Raw genomic sequence first — 21,402 nt, forward strand, 5'->3', positions numbered from 1 at the left:
CTTTTCCATATTCGTAATTGAGAGTTAAATGTGCGTCCTGTAACCACTAGCCGAGCAAAGACGTCAGAACTGGCTCTCTGAGCTGCAACATCTAATTTAATTCTGGGCAGACTCCAAAAAAGGTCACTGTGTAAAGAGATAAACCAGGGTCTTCTGTGTTCCCTGTTCTCCCCACCCACCTCTAATGAAGGGTTAGCCGCTCCATATAAATTTTTAAAAGCAAATTTGAATGTTCTGCCTCTACTAATAAGCACCCAGACGATCAAATACAGGCATTCCTCACACAATATCAGCACTGCGGAAAGTACAAACACATCATTTTCTATCGCAAGCAGAGCAAGAAACAAGGTCTTTTTGAGGGTCTGCAGAGTGATAGAACTGTGTATGAAAGGAGAGGAAAAATCACAGCAGAGTGCGAATCGTATTACACACACAAAGAAGACAACCAAGCAGTCTGTGCACGAGTAATAGACATGGAAAGGACTTCATCTGAGCCCTAGGTATTCTAGAACTTGGTGCTGGAAATAAATATTTTGTTGCTGAATGTCATGGTGGTGATGTCATTTGTTTGTTTTGGTTTTCTGTAGTATTTTAGGGTAATGGTTATTGGGCTTTGTCAAGAAACATATCTGGATGACAAGTAAGGGTAATTGCTTTTCCAGGAGTTAATCAGTCTGTCATAAAAGCAAAAGCAGAATTTTACATACTTCTTTCTTGGTATCGTCCCTGTTCATTATGGTATTGGAAAAAGTCAGAGAACCCCATGAGACTGTAATTAAGATTCCATGAAATACTCAACATCAAAAAATTAGAATAGAAACCTAAATAAATAAGAACTATGATAGGCATATTTTAGATGCTTTATAAACATTAGCTGTAAAGGAGAATGTGTTTCCAAAGCTTGGTGTTTCTTGCTATGGAGAATGTTCTTTCCCCACCGTCCTTCCTTCAGTGAGGTTGGGATGTGCAAGTGGCCCCGCCCCTTTTAATTTCAGTCTCTCTCTCTGTTTTGCTCTTTCCCTTTATCTTCCTCTGGTACAAAATGCAAAGAGTACAATGGAAAAAAAATTACTACTTAGAGAAGAACAATTTAATGGGCACTGGGTATTATATAAGACTGATGAATCACTGACCTCTACCTATAAAAGCAATAATACATTATATGTTAAGTAATTGAATTTAAATAGAAAAATTAAAAAAAATTAAAATACTGAGACTTCCAATCTACATTTCCACATATTTAGGTCCTCTTTAATATTTCTCTTGTAGTTTTTACTATATAAATCTTGCAACTCTTAAACTAAATTTACACTTCCATGTTTTTGATGTTATTATAAATGGCATTGTTTTTCTCATTTCCACTTCCCAATGGTTACTTGATAGTATATAAAAATATGACTGATTTTTGTACATTGATCTGACATCATGGAAGGTTGCTAAATTCACTTGTTATTGTAGTGGCTTCGTATAGAATCCATTGGGCTTTCTATAGTCGTGTCATCTGTGAATAAAGAGTTTCACTTTGCGTTTTTCTTTGTATTTATTTTTCTCGCCTAATTGCACTGGCTATACCCTCCAGTACAAAGCTGATTAAAAATAGTAAGCATTCTTGTCTATTTCTGATCTTAGGGGAAATGCATTCAGTTTTTCACCATTAGGTATCCTGTTAGTTGTATGTTTTTCTTAGTTGCTGTTTCTCAGGTTGAGGGGGTTCCCTTCTATTCCTAATTGGCTGAAGGTTTATATGCAACATGAATGTTGTATTTTATCCAAAGTTTTTTCTGTGTTTAATGAAATAATCATATGGGTTTATAGTTTGTTTTTATGGCCAAGTACATTCAGTACATTCAGTAATTGATTTTTAGATGTTAAGGCAACCTTGCGTTCTGGGACAGATGTCACTTGGTCGTGGTGTGCTATTATCCTTTTTATATTGTTGTTTATATATATTATTGAATTTGATTCAGTAAAATTTTTAGAAATTTCACATCTGGTTGTATGGGAAATAATGGTCTGTAGCTTTCTTTTCTTGTAATGCATTTGCCTGGCGTTGGTAGCAAAGTCATTATTTTATATACTTTTTTCTTTTTAGTAATAGACATTTAATGTCAATTTTGCCTTTACATGCTATATTAGCTGTATCTCGCAGATTCTAATAAGATTTTTTAAATTACTTCTAATAATTGCAATATTTCCTGAAACATGCAGTCTTCATTAAATGATTTCAGTTTTTTGGGCTTCGGTGGTTTTGAATAATTTTCAATGGATTATAGTTTATTTGTTTTTTTTTTCTTTGTAGAGATCTGTTGGTATTATTTTTTAATTTTTATCAGTCTTCTTTTAAAATCATTTTTAAATTATTCTCCATCTAAATATTAACAGCAAGAATAAAATCTGTAATTTAACACACTGCTTCAAGGAATTTAATACACTTTTAGTTTCTATGCTTCAATATTATTGTGTTTGGAGTTTTTATTTAAGATTTTAAATGTCATTTTATGTACATCAAATACATAAATTTTTTATGTATATGCATATTCTTTCAATAATTATTTTTTGACATTTGGATTTATCATATTTATAAAACATGTACAAAAATTATTTAGACTTACCTTCACCCTTAACTAGATCAAATAAATTCTTTAACACAGTGATTTTTCTCATTTTATTTTTTTCTCTTTTGAATCATTTCTCTGATAACCAGACTAAGCCTTTAAATAATTTATTTCTAAAAACCTCACTGAAGTACACATTTTAAGGTATTATTTCTGTAAAAAAAGAAAAAAAAAGGGGATCTACATACTCTGTGGCCATTGGAAGAAAAAAAATTGGCTTTTAAATTATTTAACCAAAACTTTTTCCCTCAAAACTCTGTAGATTGTTTAGATAAATTCTTCATTGTCTTCTTATTACTCTTAAGAGTAAGTATTTTAGAAGAGATCTATGAAGTCAGCCATGTTTAGAATTTATTTTTAGATAACCTATATATCTTTCCATCAGGATTTATGGAAATTTTTTCTCTTGATTGTTCTTTATTTCAAAAATTTGCTGAGATAAGTTTTAGGTTTTTTATTTTTTTATTTTATTTTTTGAGAACGTGCATAAGTGGGGGAGAGGGAGAGGGAGAGAGAGAATTTTAAGCAGGCTCCACACGCAGTGTGAAGTCCAATGCAGGGCTCCATCTCACAACCCTGAGATCATGATCTGAGCCGAAATCAAGAGTCAGATGCTTAACCAATTGAGCTATGCAGGTGCCCCTAGTCTGATTCCTTTTTAATTAACTCTGTTTGAAATGTAAGGAGCCATTTTGATTTGAAGACATGGGCTGGTTTTTTTCCCCAAAGTGTCTTCTGCAATCAAATCATTGATTATTATACCTATTCCTTTTTTCCTTCCCTTTTTCAGGAATGTCAGTATTCTGTAAGTATGATACAGCTCTTATTCCTCAACGCCTAACATCTTCTTTATAACTGTCTTATTATCTACATTCATAGAGGGCTTCTCTGGTTTGTCCTCTAGATCAGAAAACCCAGTCTTCCCGAGTATTTCTTTGGTTCCTTGCCCTCTATGACAAAGATTTCGTTTCTGCCATTGTATGCCTTGTGTCCTTGTGACCCATTTCCATCTTACTGAACTCCTTTTCCACCACAGGGCCTACTGTTCCATTCTTTGGCAATCCCCACATCTCTTTCATGTGCTATTGTGCATTCCATTGAGCTCATCCAGGGGTTATCTGAAACTACTCTGGCTTCTCTAGGAAACTACATAAAATATTTCCTTTTTCTTTATTTGCCCTTTTTTGATATCCAACCATTCTGTAATGAAGATATTTCTAGCCAGAAATATTTTCAATAGAAATGGTTTGCAGGGACGCCTGGGTGGCGCAGTTGGTTGGACGACTGCCTTCGGCTCAGGGCGTGATCCTGGAGTCCCGGGATCGAGTCCCACATCAGGCTCCCAGCTCCATGGGGAGTCTGCTTCGCTCTCTGACCTTCTCCTCGCTCATGCTCTCTCTCACACTCTCTCTCTCTCAAATAAATAAATAAAAATCTTTAAAAAAAAAAAAAAAGAAATGGTTTGCAAGTTTTTCTTGTCTTGTCTTGGGTATTGGTAGAATCTTTTTTCTTATTTTGAACCAGGAAAACACATTTTTGGTCACTCTTCCTCATAAAAAGTTCCAGAACCTAGTAAGAATTAAACACATGTTATTCTGCTAAATTGTTTGGAGTTAAATAAATCTCTATCATTTCCTTCACACTCTGCACCTACTGAATACATTGCAAAAAATAAACAAACAAAAAAACCAAATGTGCCAAATTTTTAGCTCTCACTGTGCTTCTTGTCTCTACATTAAATAACCATGGGTCTACTTCTTTGAATTATACTTCTCAGGACATGATAGATCACAGCTAATCTTATCTCCTGTCCCCCCAGTTGATACTCTTTTTGATTTGATCTCTGGGAGTTTCATCTCGAAGTAGATATATAAAAGGAGGGGCCAGTGGGGTGAGGGAACAAGTATGAGTACTCAGATTGGCTCAAGAGCAGTGCCCTCAAAGCAAGCACCTTGATTTCAGTTGGTACACAATGAAAGGCTCTGAATCAGTAGCCTCCCTTTTTTAGGCCAGCAGTTTTTCTTGGTTTCTGGAAAAAGAGGAGTTTACTGTTTTCTTTGTGAAGCTCTGTAGTTATTTTAGTAGTGCGATCTACTCTTGAATTTGGCAAAAGTGGACTGATGGGTTCTGGTATTTACTTACTCGTTTTCATTTTCTCCCCCCTGATATCTTTATGGGAAAAATCAGGGAAAAATCAGAGATGCTACATTAGGGACAATTTTTCAGGCAACACTTTAAACTTGAAAGCCACTGGAGTCCTTCTCTTTGCCATTTAAAGCCCCCATTCATTCATTTCAAATTAATCTGCCAGTAACCACCTACATAACATTTGACTTTGCGACCCTGCCTTACTCATCTCTTCAGTATTAAGTATGATTAATCACTGAGCCAACCTCTGATCCTTTATGATCCAGCTCAGCACTGCAGAAGTTATAGAGAAAATAGTTCCTTTAGGGGTGCCTGGGTGGCTCAGTTGGTTAAGGGTCACATTCTTGATTTCAGCTGAGGTTGTGATCTCAGGGTCGAGGGATTGAGTCCCACCCACTTCATCAGGCTCCATGCTCAGTGTGGAATCTGCTTGAGAGTCTCTCCCTTTCCCTTTGCCCTTCCCCCCCCCACATTCATTCTCTCTCTCTCTCTCTAAAGTAAAATCTAAAAAAAAAAATTACTTCCTTTAAAACCATCTCATTAAAGTAAGAGAAAGAGTAAAGACTTGTTTTACAACATTTGAGTAGGGTAAAACAGTATATTTTCTCTATTTCCTTCTCATTGTTTTTATGGACATGAAAAGTATTTCAACGTTACCAGTACAGACCATTGCATTATGATGAATCATAGGAGGAACTAGCATGGGGGACTCAAAGGGACATTGAATTAGGATTCTCAAAGATTTTAGGTTTTAATGCTGATTCTGTTTCTAATGAGTTTGGTTAACTTGATCAAGTCTCTACCTCACTGGATCTCAGTTTCTCCATCTGTAAAATCAATATCCCTTTCAACAATGAAAGGAAAGTATCATTTGAATTCAGAGACTCAACATTGAGTTAACCTAATTTCATTTGTTCCCTATAATGTGATTCTGGCTACAAGATTCTTTTCTTGACCATTTGGACCAATTAATGCCTTGATTCATTTTTTCTGTTTCTCTATCTAGAGTCAGCTTAATGTACATTCAGCTAGTGTGGTTGCCTGATGTCCAACACGTGCTTTAGTTCTCTGTTGTGAGAGTCTTGAGATTCTTAACAGTTTTAGCTTTGAGCTTGTGTTTTGTATATGAAGTCCCTTGGAACAATGGAATATGTGTATGAACATAGGCTATGTGCATGTCTACCATTCCTTGCTTCTCTATTCACATGGAGCATCGATCATGCCCCACCAGGCTCAGAATTCTGGTGGATCCACGATGCATGGAAGTTCAGAAAGATCCAGAGTAAGTACAAAGTAAACATGCTGTATCTACAACTGAGTAATTTGGAGGTGGAAAAATAATAATTCGGTGTTTAATTTGGTAAAGTAATTTGGTGTTGCACAAACAGCACCAAGAAACAATGCTTTTTCTCCAAACCAGAATTTGCTTCCAACACAGAAAAAAAGGCCATGGCATTCTAAGAAACACAAATAAGAAACTCTATTGTGTCCTTTCCTACTTGTGTTAGTTGCTTGCATTTGTCACTCACTTATGCTAAAAAAATAATGACATAAAGGAAAGAGGGAAGTCAGGGCAGCCCATAATTCAGTCTTGTCTTTTTTCTTTTCTTTTCCTTTCTTCTCTTCCCTTTCCCTCCCTTCCTTTTCTTTCCTTTCCTATCCCTTCCTTCCTTTTCTGTTATTCCTTATTCACCAGTAAATGAAAGGTAGAAAGTTTTGATAGAATGTGTGCATATCAAGAAGTAAAAAATAGTTGCATTGTTTTTGCGCAGTGCTTCTACTGTTCTGGTGAGAACAAAATACATATGTATGTATGCGCTATGAAATGTGTCATTTTGGCAATTCTGCATAGAATTAAGTGCTCTCATATTTGCATTTTAAATGGACATTGTGCAATTTTTAGATGGCAAAATTCATGCTAATAATTAAAAATTTTTCTTTTTCTTCACTTAGAATTATATTAAATAAACACTATAAGTTGAGAAAGATCACTGAAGAAAGGAAAAAGCTTTGTATTATAGTACATCAATGGTACCTATTTCCTGCTTATTGAAAAAGGGGCTCTGCATTTTCATTTTTCACCAAGCTTATAGATTATGAAGCCTGTACTGCCCATCTCTCCACGGTCTCCCCCACCTTTTATCCTCTTTGATCTAGGAGGAGCCCTGTTTTGACCTTACAAACCTCCAAAGGAGCCAGAACCACAAGTCCTGGTTGTCTACTCCTCCCGTCTGCTGGGTGATGTCCCCAGCCACCTGGCCATTTGCTCTCTCGGACCAACATGCTCCCCACCTTCCCAGTGATCCCATTTTAGCTTCCAGGATTGCTAGGTATCCTGTCCCACTACACATAGGTATGGTCTATGTCACGGTCAGCCCTCAGTTATTCAGGCTCAAATATCTATGTGGTCAGGGACACACAGTCGAAAAGCCTCATTCATTGTTTGGAGCTGGTTTTACTTATTTTATATGGTATGAAAGACAAAGTAACCAAAAGCAAATTCAGATGTTATTGGTTTCAGGTACAACTCCAGAAATTCCAACTTTTCCTTACATAGCTAATGACATGTCATCAAGTTAGTGACTGAGACAACTGTCAAACACATAATATGCAATCCCCTGGGGTATGGAGGAACACACTGATACCTAGAGAGAATTCAGAAACAGCTTGTTATCACACAACTAGTTAGTAACGGAATTGGAATGAGGATCAGAATTTTCGGACTCATAATATTTTATCCAATACAGGTGAGGTTACTGATTAGGACTATAAAAAAATAAAAAATTTAAAAAAAGGTTCAATCTCAGGTCTCCAGAGGAGGTTGAAGAGAAAGGTTTTCTTGTCATCTTAGAGCCCTAGAATATGAGACAACCACAACCACCTCTACCAGATCTGGTCATGTGTTACTCCTTCTGCTGTCCCTTCAACCCGCACCATCATCCAAATATTAGTCCAGGACTGACAGCACCAGCATCACCAGGAGCCAGTGAGACGTGAGAATCCTCAGGTTCTACCTCCAACCTGCAGAGTCAGAATCTGCCTTTCAGTGGGACCCCAAGGTGGTTTAAATGTGCTTTAAAGTTCCAGAAGCACCAACCTCAATTTAAAATGCTTTTTAAATTAAGAGAGAGAGAGAAAATGAAAGAGAAAGAAAGAAAGGAAGGAAGGAAAGAAGAAAAGAAAAGAAAGAAAAGAAAAGAGAAAATAAAAGGAGGGAAAGAAGGGGACAAAAGTGCCACTAAAAATCTCTCATTCTATCCCTGTTTAATATGAGAGGCCGGGGACTTGGTTTCATTGTTTCCTTTATTCATTTTTCTTCTTTTTCTTTCTTTTTTTTTTTCCCAAGGCTTTTTGTTGCTGTTACACCGAGGAGCTGCATGAGACAGAAAGCTTGGCAGCCTTCCCACAATCCTCAGCATGTGGGAATAGCAAGGAACAAAGTGTTAGCCCTGCCAACTGGTGGTTCCGTGTAAACGTCTCTGTTAACAACCAACACTGCTGCTAGCAGCCATCCGAGCAAAGCGGCAAATCTGTTCCTCTCTCCGGTGTGGAAACACCGCCGAAAAAGTCACCTAATTACTTGATTAAGATGTATCAATCCCAGAAATTGTTGATCTAGAACACTGAGTCTCTGACATTTGATTCATTCTTGATGAAACAGAAAAGTTTCAACTGGACTCTTATGTGTTGTTTCCAAGTATTGTGTGCCTTGCAGGGAATGATAACAGGGGAAGATTTTTGGGGGGAGGGGGGTGACGTGGAGAAGAAAAAAACCTTGTGGGGCCAGATCCTTTTTGCCTGTCTCAAAACAGTCCTTCAGTAGGTCTCTGTGACAATAATCAGAAGAGATGGAAGACCCTGGAAAGATCACGATTCCATACATCCCTGATAACAGTTGGGTAAATTCACAATTTTTGTAAGCAAAAATGGTGAATTTTTAAAAATACTGTTTTGAAAAACAGAGAATACTCTCCCATATTTAAGATACAAAGACCCCACCACACCTCTGCCTTGTTTAAATGTGTTGTTGAAGAAGATTTCTACCTGTACAATCTCATATCAAACTCCTTTTACTTTTTCCCTCCCCTTCAAATACAGTGTATCTGGCTCGGTCACTACCCACCTGGGGCGGGGGCGGGTGTGGGGGGTTGGGGTCAGGGATGCAATTTAGTGACAAGCTGCTTCTTGTGCTCGTGATGTCCCACCATCACTTTAAGAACAGCAGGAGGCCCGCCTTCAGGGATCACCAGCACCAAAGAGTGGATCAATAACAATAAAGTTCTTCTAGAAGATTCAGGGTTTTCTTTGAAAGCTAGACTAAGGAGAAAGAATAGGATATTATCCTCCTCCAGAAACCATATCATGGCTAGTTATTTCAAAGATGCACTTTCTATTTTTAATTAAAATAAATCAGCCCACTTTCCTCCCAGAAATGCCTTCCTTGATTTAAAAGGAACAGAAATTTACTTTTATTATTGATTTCCTGTTGACATTCAAATAGGGTCCTTTACCATAATCCCATGTGTGTTCTTCATATCACCACTTGGTCATTGTCACAATGACAGAAACACAGGGACGAGTGTGTAGACTAGCCCCAGCCTTCTGTCTAGTTCCCAAGCATGATGAAATGTCCCAGGTAGCAAGACAGTATCATCTGTGGCTTTGTGTACCTTCCAGAAAGTAACCTGGCTGGGTCCAGGGATAAAGCAATGCATCCAAACCATTCACATCACCTCAGGACTTAAAGATAACGGGGTTGCCTGTTTGGGGCGGTCGCTGTCTGATAATCGGAATCCAGGAGCGCCAAAGAGGCTTCGGTGGCTCACTTTTAGCCCTGTAAGTATACAAACTTGTTTCGGCTGGCTGGCACAAAGATGGCTTTGCAAGCTGGAATGATTCTCACTTTGCCAAAACAACAGGTAGAATTTCCAGCGTCAGGCTCCCCTGCCTCACTGGGAAGTGACATAACAGAAAGAGCTACTAGATCTCGACCAGTGCTCAGCCAAAATCTAAGACAATCTCAGTTTTCAATATTACATCCTATTATCCCCGTCTATGCTCTTCACTGTTGCAATATCACATCCCTGTCTCCAGAAACAGTGAAAAGGTCCTATATATCTCAGGTACAATTCCTAGTGTCCCTCTTGCAATGAGAAATGATCCCATGTCCTCTTCAAACCACGTTCTTATTTTGCATTTAGAAAAGTCGTAATGGTGTACCATGCGACACCCAAATAATGACACTTAGTAACACCTGTGATCTTCCCAAAAGATAATAGGTATTAACTACTGGAAGGAAACACACTTATTCTTGAACTTTTTACATCCAGCATATAGTACTTTTGTCTGAATGAACCCTACTTGGAGAATGACTAATAATCCTGGAACAGAGGAATTAACACCAGTTTTCCAAAGCTGTTTCTTTCTGTCTTTTCAGAGCAAAAACTTGAGCCAATCCCGGTAGTTTGTCATGTCTGAATGTGTGTCACTGAGCTGTACCACTGCCTACGAAGCAAAAACTATCCACCCATTGAGGGTAAGTTCCTAGAAAGGATGGGGGAAAACCCTAGAGAGGTTGCTTTGGTTGGTTTTGTCTTATTTTTAAGTTACGTGTACTCCCTTCCCAGTTGAGGATTCTTTATAATAAAGGAAAAAGACGTGCAAAATGGAATCCAGGGCAGAAGAAATATCTCTGAGCCTGGGCATGATTTGTGGCCAATGAGATCTTTTTTTCCCAGAAACAACGATAAGAGAAGCTTTAAGAAAACCTGAGACACCTGACTCCTGTGTTGTTTTTTTTTTTTTTTTCCCAATGTTTTCTTCCCTTTCTTCTTCAGAGCTCTCTTCTTACTTATCTTGCCGTGTTTTTGAGTCTCATTTGTTAGGCTCCTTTCCTCTATTCAGATACGATCTCATTCCCCAGCATTCCATCATTGATTCTCTTCTATTTGCTCCCTTTGGATAATTTTATTTATTCCCATGACTAATACTGAAATTTATGATTTTCACATGCATAGTATCAACCCCATTCTCTTTTCCAAGCCTGACCTCCCACTCCTCTGTACCCTTACGGCCTTCAGATAGTTAATCTTACCACTCTCAAACCAAACTCAAAAATCCCATTGTCCTTAAGCCTTTATCTCTTTCCATATTTCCAAGCACATAACAGTATCTGTATCTCGCCCATAAACTGGGCTAGAAACTTGGGATCCTTCTGTCCCCTCCACTAGACTATGAGGTACATGATCGTAAGGACTCTGTTTTGGGAACCCTTATATACCATTGTGTAGTAAAGTCCCCAGCCCATGACAGGTGCTTAATTCATATTTAATCAACAGATTAATAAATCTTAACGTCCAAATTTTTCCTCCTGCTCTTATTATCCAATTCATTACCAAATGCCATAGCTTTATTCCTGGAGCAATGCTGGAACTCATCCTCGTTTCTCCATTTGTGGCATCTCTGCCCACAGACTTTTGGCTTCTCTGCCTCCTGTCTTGGCAGTTCCTCTTCCTCAGTGCCATAAGAGTTATCTTCCCAAAATGAAAGTCTGATCATACCACTGACCCATGGGGGAACTCTGGTTGGCCTCTATACTCTAACATGGTCTTCAACCCGAGGGTCTAGCTTCTCACTATCTGCCGCTTCCCCGTTACAAACTTTATGCTCTCCCCAACTGGATTTGCTTCTGTTCTTAAACATCATGCTTATTCTCCCATTCCCTGTTGATTTGCTCACACCCTTCTCTTTGCCTGGAATGTCCTTCCACTATCCTTGTCTCACGGCAGGCAACTCAGTGTAACCTCTTTTATGAAGTTTCCCTGGATTCTTCCCATCTTGCGTGCCCCCTGAAATTTGCTCAGCACCCTCTCAAAGAATTATCATAACACTTTAATTGGAATTCCATTTTGCTGGCTGCATGGTGAGTTGCTTAAAGGAAGAATCATGTAAAATTTGTTTTTCCTGTCCCTGCTGTCCAGCAAGATTGTAGCACACAGTGGTACAGGACTGGCCATTCAGTAAAGATTTCAAAGCAACTCCTCATCTGGAATATTGAAAATAGAAATTCTATGTCTGAATGGAATACGAAGTAGAAGTGTGTGTTCACCAAATTTCCGTTAAGACGTTAAGATACCATGAAAAAAACTCATGATCATAGCACCGTGATTATGAAAACCTCAGCGATGAAACAGGACAAGGGGCTGAGAGAAGGGACAGGTAGAGAGAAGTTAAGAGTTTGTTTTTATGTCTGGGAGAATTGGCTTGGACAATTTTTACCTTTCTGACCTTGAACTATAAGCTTCCAAGAAGTCCACCTACACACAGTTCCCTGATGAGATCAGCATGAGGTACACTTGAGTGCTGGTTATAGTTGTTTAAGCAGGAGCAAGTAACAACTGGTACAGTTCTAACCCCACTGTTAAATGAAAAATGATTTGGCACAGACTTCAAGCTATGTCAGCATAATGGAGCACTAAGGCTGGGGTACGGGCAACCTTTATGTTACTTTTCTCTCTGAAAATTATTTATCTTCTCTCTATGTACAGTATACCACCATGCTTGGCATAGGTGATAGTAGTTAGGTATACACATATGGAATGTATCATGATACACATGTAGCCATATTTCATTTATCCCATCAGTAAAATTAACAGGATAAAGAAGATTCCGTGTCCAAGGGAATTAAAACTAAATGATGTTCAAAAACAGAAAGGAGTGCATTTGCTTGAAATAAGACTGTGTCATCCAAAGATCTTTAAATTCAGCCTATGTAGAAAGAAGACAAAGGGTCATAGCTGTACTTTTGTAATTTTAACTCAGTTACATTATCCCTTCTACCTTGCCCCTGATGGCATCCTACATCTAACACAGCCAGTACCTGGCATTTATCTCAATATCAGATGTTTGTATGTTTTCTTCAGACGTACCTAGGGAAGATCTCTATTGTTTGATACAAAACTGGTCTGAGAAGGAGCATTGAACTCAATAGTTACCTAGTACATCTTTGCATTTGAATGAATGAGTACTATAATGAGGGCTAGCAGCTTTCATTGAGGATGTAGGGCCCACTGCTGATGACTAGCTCTCTGGCAATATTGGGGTTGGAAGGGGGAAGGAGTCTCTTAGATTTTCATCAGGAGCAACCCTCTCAGTGTTCATAGATACAGCTCTCTGCCAAAGACAATCTCTCCCCACTGTTGGCTTGGGGATATTAAGTCCTTCCGTTTGGGACAGAAGTTTTCTCACAATTGGAGAAATATATAAAACCCAAATGAGAAGAGAGTGATGATAGCATATTGATTTAACATTATAATAAGTAGAAATTTCTAAACACAATTAGATCTTTCCAGAAAGATCCTCCCCCCTCCCCCTGCTTGGATGAATAACATCATCAGAGAAAGTGACAGCATGAAGGAATAAGCCTAAAAAGGATAGGGAAAGGAGAATTTCCAACCTGAAGTGCAATGAAGGAAGACTTGAAGGAATTAAAACAAACTTTCATCTATTTAAACCATTTTTTCACAACTAATCAAAGTGATAAAAAATAATAGTGATGACAATAATAATTCAGTGCTGTGACTTGTCAGATGCTGTGCTAACCATTTTTCATAGGGTTATCTGATTTAATGTTTAAAAGGATCCTGGGAGGCAGGTAGTATTAAACTCATTTCACAAACAAAGGTTATAGATGTTAATTAACTTCCCCAAGGTCATAGAGTTTAAGTGGTACTACTGGGATGGAAACTCTCGGGTCTGTCTGTTTCCAAACCCTATACACTTAACAAACACAATGCATGTTTATGCCATGCTTGTCACATTAAAAATTCTTATATGTGGCCTCTCCTACCCCAATTCTCACCTTAAATCATCATAAAATGTACTGATAATTGGGGCAAGACTAAGCTCAAGACAACTGAGTTTGGTCTTGAAGATGAGAGTGTAACATGTTGCATGGCTGGATCTTTTTTTTTTTAAGATTTTATTTATTTATTTGACAGAGCGAGATCACAAGCAGGCAGAGAGGCAGGCAGAGAGAGATGAGGAAGCAGGCTCCCTGCTGAGAGAGAGAGCTAGATGCGGGGCTCGATCCCAGGACCCTGAAATCATGACCTGAGCCGAAGGCAGTGGCTTAACCCACTGAGCCACCCAGGCGCCCCCATGGCTGGATTTTGATTCCCAAGAATATCCTCCCACCAGCTCGTGGTCCTAACGGGGCGTTTTGAATGGAGTGAATAGGTCAAATTGGACATTTCATTTGTGATTTGCTGCAACACCCCTGCCCGGTTGAGCCCAGCAGAGGAAATCAGTGACCCTAACTGTGAATCAAATATGGCTTAGAGAAGCAGATCAAGCACCTTGCTTCGGCTTGTTCAGTTCAATTTTGTATTTAATAGTATTGATCACATTAGATTGTCACTAATGAAGACCAATGGGACACCCCCACCACCACCACCGTCATCATCATTATACATTATTATTAATGAAGAGCAACCTAGACATTTACTCACTCAAGGCACAATTACTGAGCTCTACTGTTGGCCAGGTAGGATTGTGGGGGCTCGGGATTCAACAGCAATCAGGACACATAAGATACAGCTTTGGCAGAAATTGTGGGAGAAGAGGAAAGAGTGACTCATTATAAAAAAGAAGCAACTAACAGGGGAAATAGCCAAGAGTTAGAATGAGGTGGTGGGAAGGAGTGTGAGGAGGTGCATAATTTCAGCTGTGTGGTCAAAGACCACCTCTCTGGTAAGACTCCTTTCCAGGAGAGGTCTCTATGAAAGAAAAAGTCAGCCATGACAAGATCAGGGGAAAGGACTTTATAACCTGTGCTATTATCTTTTCGGGTGATTCTGATGCATTTAGTTGATTATTCCAGGAAGCAATTTCCTGCTACCTCATTATCTCTAACCAGAATGAGTCCCAAGGAAAACAAGCCTCTCTGGTAATTTATTTACACTTCAAAGTTTGAGAACATTGCTTATAAAGGGCTGAAAAATCTCTTTGCCTTCTTGCAAATGACCTGCATCTTGCCTTGCAATCGACTTATACTAAAGGCATGAGTCAAATGGACAGATCATTACACATTCCAAATGAATGTTTTAAACAAAAAATCAGAAAATCCCAAGTATATTCACAAAGCTTAGTAATAAGATAGTCATTTAATCTGGATGATAAATATTCAAGCCAATCTCTCTGTAATAAAGGTACAACAAGTAGGAGGCAACTCCTTCACATAGGGCATGGAACCCAACTGCCCATCGAAATGATCTAGAAACTGTAAAGTTGTTTCTTGTATTCTCCCAAGATCATTGATTAATAATTTCACATTCATGAGTTTTGATGAAAGAAACATTATTAATTTGGCTTTGTGGGGGACCTTATACCATTGTGAAAGAGTCAGAGAGACTGATGAAAGGAGAAGATTAATGCCCATGTAGTGCCAGGAGGGTGACTAATGCGATTACTTCCTTATGAAGCTATACGTCTCAAACTGTTGATTCTGATTTTAACAAAACAAAGCAGATTTGAAGCTCATGCATTGACTTTTGCCCAAGAAGATTTGAAAGTTCTTTTTACTGGAATTAGGAACTTTATTCCAGTAATGAGAAAAGTGTTTCCTAAGCAGAATTAGATAATTATCATACTTGTGAACAAATTGGTTTTAGCCACAATGAATAATACATATGGGTACAAGAGACTAAAATGTTACTACATGGTACTTTGTATTTAGTATAGACATACTAAACAGCCAGAACTATAAAAACATGAGGAATTTATTTGTGATTGCCATTTCTCTATATTAATAACATCATGGTAATGAGTGTTTTATGGTATTTATTGTACATTTTTAGTATAGATTCAGTGTGTCTGCATTTTTTTCCTTTCTGAATATGAATGTCTTTCTACACCTATATATCTATAACCATATTCATGTTTGTATTTGATTCTATGTCTATACCTCCCTATATCTAGGATGAGCACACATTCTTCAGTTAATTAATGGCACTGCTACTGTGGCCCTCATTACAGATTCCTTTGAAGTGTAGCAGGAATCGCATCTCCAGTCCACTAAAATAAATGTTTCATTTTGAATTGAAGATATAGCTGACAATGCCTTTTTGTTCTTCCTAAGAGAAGTTACCTCTCAACCTTCAATTCAGTCAGAATGCCAGGAGCGACATGGAGAAAACTGAAAGCAGCGTCTCCCTTAGAAGACCAGGAGAACAGATAAAAGACCTGTTGGAATGAATAAAATGGGCATTTCAAAAATCTCTGTCAATCTATGCCTATATAACAAACAACCCTAAAATTTATAGATTTATTATTGTGTCTCACATTTCTGTGAGTTGACTGAGTACAGCAGGACGGTTCTGGTATGGGGTCTCTTAGCCAGTTGTAGTCAAACCCAGTTGGGGTGGATGGCCAACACACCACATCTGACTGGCCGCTGATGTTGGGAGCACAGATAGGGCTTCCTCATGCGACTTCTCACATCATGGCAACTGGGTTCCAAAAGCAAGTATTCTGAGAGACCAAAAGTAGAAGTATATTCGTTGTCGACTGCTGTGTAACAGATTAGCACAAATTTGGTGGGATAAGACAATACCCATTCATCGTCTCGCAGTCTTTGTAGGTTTGGAGGTCTGGGCACCACTTATTTAGGTGGATTTTCTGCTCAGGATCTCACAAGACTGGTACCAGTTACACTGACCTAACCAGGATGATCTCCTTTTGATTAGCTCAAAGTCAACTTAGTAGGGACCATAATTACATCTACAAATCCATTCATGTTTGCCACTAAGAAAACACATTCACTGGTGTGACATCCATCACAGACACAGGTCTCACCTCTAATCAAGGGGAGGGTGTAGTACAGGGCATATCTTGTAGGGGTTAAAAATTTTGGAGGACCTCTTGGGACACAGGCACCTGCCAGTGTTTAAGGTCTGGACTTACAGAACATACTAACAGAACATCATTTCCATTATATCCTATAGGACAAGCAGTCACAAAGCCGACCCAAATGTACAGGATGAACTATAAACTCTACCTCTTAATGAGAAGAAAGTCTAAGAACTTGTGCCTATCTGTAATTTACCACAGTCTGCCATCACAAAAAGCAGCAACTTTAGGTAAGGTTGTTTATTGAAATATTTACTTCTAGGGGTGTCTGGGTGCATCAGTTGGTTAAACTTCTGCCGTCAGCTCAGGTTATGATCCCAGGGTCCTGGATACAAGCCCCACGTTAGGCTCCCTGCTCAGTGGGGAGTCTGCTTCCCCCCTTCCCTCTGCTGCTCCCCGCCCCCCACTTGTACACTTTCTTTCTCTCTGTCAAATAAATAAATAAAAACTTGAAAAAATATTTACTTCTAGTTTTCTTCTATGTTAAAATTCTAAAGGACTTTGAAAAGCAAGAAGATAACATCTTATAAAGAAAAATCTGGAACAGAATGCAATAGCTACTTAAGTTCATGTACTAAGGAAGAAATAAAAACCAGTTCTAATGGGAGTTGGGCACATTCCTCTATTAGCTTGTACTTAGCACATGCCCAGATGAATCACCTCAGAATACATTTCCTTCTTTGTGAGCAATAGCTGGCCGATGGCTGACCTTGGGAAGATGATTCAAATCACGTACAGAAACAATTCTCTCAGGGGCATCTGCATGGCTCAGTGGGTTAAGACTCTGCCCTCAGCTCAGGTCATGGTCTCAGGGTCCTGGGATCAAGCCCCGCATTGGGCTCTCTGCTTGGCAGGGAGCCTGCTTCCTCCTCTCTCTCTGCCTCCCTCTCTGCCGACTTGTGATCTCTCTTCTCTCTGTGTCAAATAAATAAATAAAATCTTAAAAAAAAAAAGATTTTATTTATTTATTTGAGAGAGAGAGAGTGAGTGAAAAAGCACAAGCAGGGGGAGCTGTAGAGGGAGAGGGAGAAGTAGGCTCCCCACCAAGCAGGGAACCTGATGAGGGACTCGATCCCAGGAAGCTGGGATCATGACCTGAGCCAAAGGCAGACGCTTAACCATCTGAGCCACTCAGGTACCCAATAAATATTTTTTTTTAAAGGAAAAAACTCCCTCAGAATTAAGAAACTCCAAAAAGACTTGATTAGAGCTGAGAGGAAAATCTCATTCTGATCCTTGAGGAGACATTTATAAATCTATTTTTATTTCTGTGGCTACAGGCTCTGACCTAGTGCTTCCAAGAACTCTATGCCTACCTATATCTTCCTTCTGTCTTCCAGGTTAGATTTGATAATATAATATAAAAAGTCAAATTGACTCTGAGTAACTAATGACCATTTTGTTAAAGTGTCCAGGAAAAAAAGAAGACCTATTTCAATATGCAAATGACACCGGAATAAGCAGGTTGTAGTTGCCAAGGCATTGTCCAAAGCTTGTCTACATGCAAAATGACCAAAGTATTACTTTATTTCGGATAAAGTCTCTATATTTCTCAATTTCTTCAGCATGCTAATAGGCCTATAAGATATATAAAAATACATTCTAGAAATACAAAAAAACCAACTCTCTCTTTCTCTTTGGAATCCAAAGGAAAAAATTAAAGTGGACATCTGGAAATCTGAGGCATGTTGGTAGAATATTATATAAAGGAACAATTAGGATATTAAAGTAGATGTGGGTTTTGCTCTTTTGTTTGGCAAGAACATACAGTTGCATTTTTTAGCCAGGCTGGAATGACTATAAATGTTTTTTTTCAGGCTGCAAGGCAAAAAGTAATAAATATACAGAATCACAAAAGACTTAGCTGGGTTCCAGAGCAGTTTCTAAAATGTATCCCAATTAGTAATCTGAGTAAATCATCTCCACATTTCTGAGCTTGCATCCTCATTTTTAAATGATAATCATCAGGGCACCTGGGGGGCTCAGCTGATTACGTATCTGCCTTCAGCTCAAGTCATGATCCCGGGGTCCTGGGATTGAGACCTATGTTGGGCTCTTCACTGAATGGGGAACCTGCTTCTCCTTCTTCCTCTGCCCCCTATTCTTATTCTCTCTCTCCCCCCGCCCTCTCTATCTCAAATAAATAGAATCTTGAAAAATAAATCATACCCAGCCTACCTGGCTCACAGGGATGTATTATCATAAAATCCAGTAAAATATGCCTGTATGTCAAATGGGATGCTTTATGCTGCTTTGAGGAAACCAAACTAGCTCAAAGGGTTAAATAATTTCTTGTCATATGACTTTCAAAGGAATGGCTAACTTGAAAGTCAACTGTTTCAACAACCTTAAGCCGTCATTAACAACACATGTTCTTTGCAAGACTCTCTTCTGTTGTTCACAGATTTGGCTCAACCCATGGGCTTATTCTCCCACTCGCTGTTGTAAGGAAATCCTTGCCTCTTTTATTTATATCCAGATAGAAAATTGAAATATTTCATTCCAGGCCTTATACCCATTTCCAGACCAGTAACAATGATCAGCAAATAATGCTATGATTGATTTATAACTGGATTCCTAAAAAGATCCAGCTTTGATTCATCAGGATCTCTTCAGGAAGCTAAAAAAGGAGGAGATACTCATGAGTTGCAAGGTTTGGGGGAGGGGCATGAAGACACACGTACAAAGCCGTGGTTCTTTGAAGAGGAAATATGGGGAAGGAATAAGAACTGAGTAGGCAATCAACAGTGGGAAATCACTTAAAAATAGCACATTTTTTACAAATATACTAGAAAGTGTTTTTTTATTGTATTTCATTCAAAGGCACTGGTTCATTTTCCCCTAGAAATTCTCCCAAACCGATTCCATGGGGGAAAATCTGGCTCACTTGGTGACTACAAGTCAATTTACTTGCTTAAGGCAGATTTCTGAAGGTGGATTTTAAAAGTTATGACATTATAGATCATGAAATTTTTATCAATTATGAAAACTATGATACAAGCAGGAATGGCCCAAAGTATAAAACATGATATTGACGGGGCACCTGGGTGGCTCAGTGGGTTGAGGCCTCTGCCTTCGGCTCAGGTCATGATCCCAGGGTCCTGGGATCGAGCCCTGCATCGGGCTCTCTGCTCAGCAGAGAGCCTGCTTCCTTTCCTCTCTCTCTGCCTGCCTCTCTGCCTAGTTGTGATCTCTGTCAAATAAATAAATAAAATATTTTTTTAAAAAATCATTCATTGAAAGAAGAACTTTAAACAGAGAGAAAGCTTTTTATAATACTTTAAGTTAAGAAAAGCAGGTTTAAAAACCAACATGCAAACAAAAGAATGGAACTGTAATTTTACCCTGCACTATAGACAATAATCAGCTCAAAATCAACAAGTATCTACATGTAAAAGCTAAAGGAGAAAAGCTTCATGACATTGAATTTGGCAATGATTTCATGATTATGACACCTAAACCACAGGTGAGAGAAAGAAAGAAAGATAGAAAGAGAAAGAAAGAAATTGGAATATATATATATTTATATATAAATATATTTATATTTATATATATATATAAACCAATTTGTGGTCAGCAAAAGACAAAACCAACAGAATGAAAAGGCAACCCATAGAATGGAAATCTTTGCAAGTGGTATATCTGATAAAGGATTAATATACAGGATATATGAAGAACTCCTACAACCCAATAACAAAAAAACCAAACAACCTGATTTTAAAACATGAAAAGAACTTGAATAGACATTTCTCCAAGTGGCCAATAAGCACATGAAAAGATGCTCAACATCACTAATCATTAAGGAAATGAAAATCAAAACCCAATGAGAAACCACCTCACTTCCATTAAGATGGTGGGAAAACAAAATACAGACAATAGAAAGTGTCGACAAGAACGAGGAGAAACTGTAACACCTGTGCACCATTAGTAGGAATGTAAAATGGTGCAACTGTTATGGAAAACAGTATTATGATTCCTCAAAAAATTAAAAACTGACCATAAATCTAGCAATTCTACTTCTATGTGTATACCCAAAACAATTGAAAGCAGCGTCTCAAAGAGGTATTTGTACACTTATGTTCATAGCAGCATTACAGCAACTGCTCAATGGTAAAAGCAACTCAAATGTCCATCAATATATAAATGGATAAAGAAGACACGGTAGATACATACAATGAAATATTTTTAGCCTCAAAAAGGAAGAAAATTTTGATACATGCTACAACATGAATGAACCTTGAGGACATTATGACAAGTAAAGTAAACCAATTACAGAAAAACAAACACTGTATGATTCCACTTATAGGAGGTACCTAGAGTAACTGAATTTATAGATATAGAAAAGAAAATGGTAGTTGCCAAGGGCTAAAGAGGGCAGAATGCAGAGTTATTGTTTGTTGTGTATAGAGCTTCAGTTTGGGAAGATGAAAAATGTTCCGGAGATGCGTGGTGGTGATAATTGCAACACAATGTGAATCCCCTTAATGCTACTGAACTTTAGCTCACTTAAGAATAGTCAACACAGGAAATTTTGTGTTATGCATATTTTACCACAGTTTTTTAAACATTTATCAGTTTATTAAAGGATTTAATAAGGGATACAGATGAATAACCAGGTGAAGAGATATGTAGGACAGGTCTAGAAGGGTCCCAAGCACAGGAGCTTCTGTCCCCATGGAGTTGAAATACATCACCTTCGGGCACACGGGTGTGTTCACCTATCTGGAAGCTC

This window comes from Neovison vison, chromosome 1 (genome assembly GCF_020171115.1).
Source record: "Neovison vison isolate M4711 chromosome 1, ASM_NN_V1, whole genome shotgun sequence".
Taxonomy (NCBI): domain Eukaryota; kingdom Metazoa; phylum Chordata; class Mammalia; order Carnivora; family Mustelidae; genus Neogale; species Neogale vison.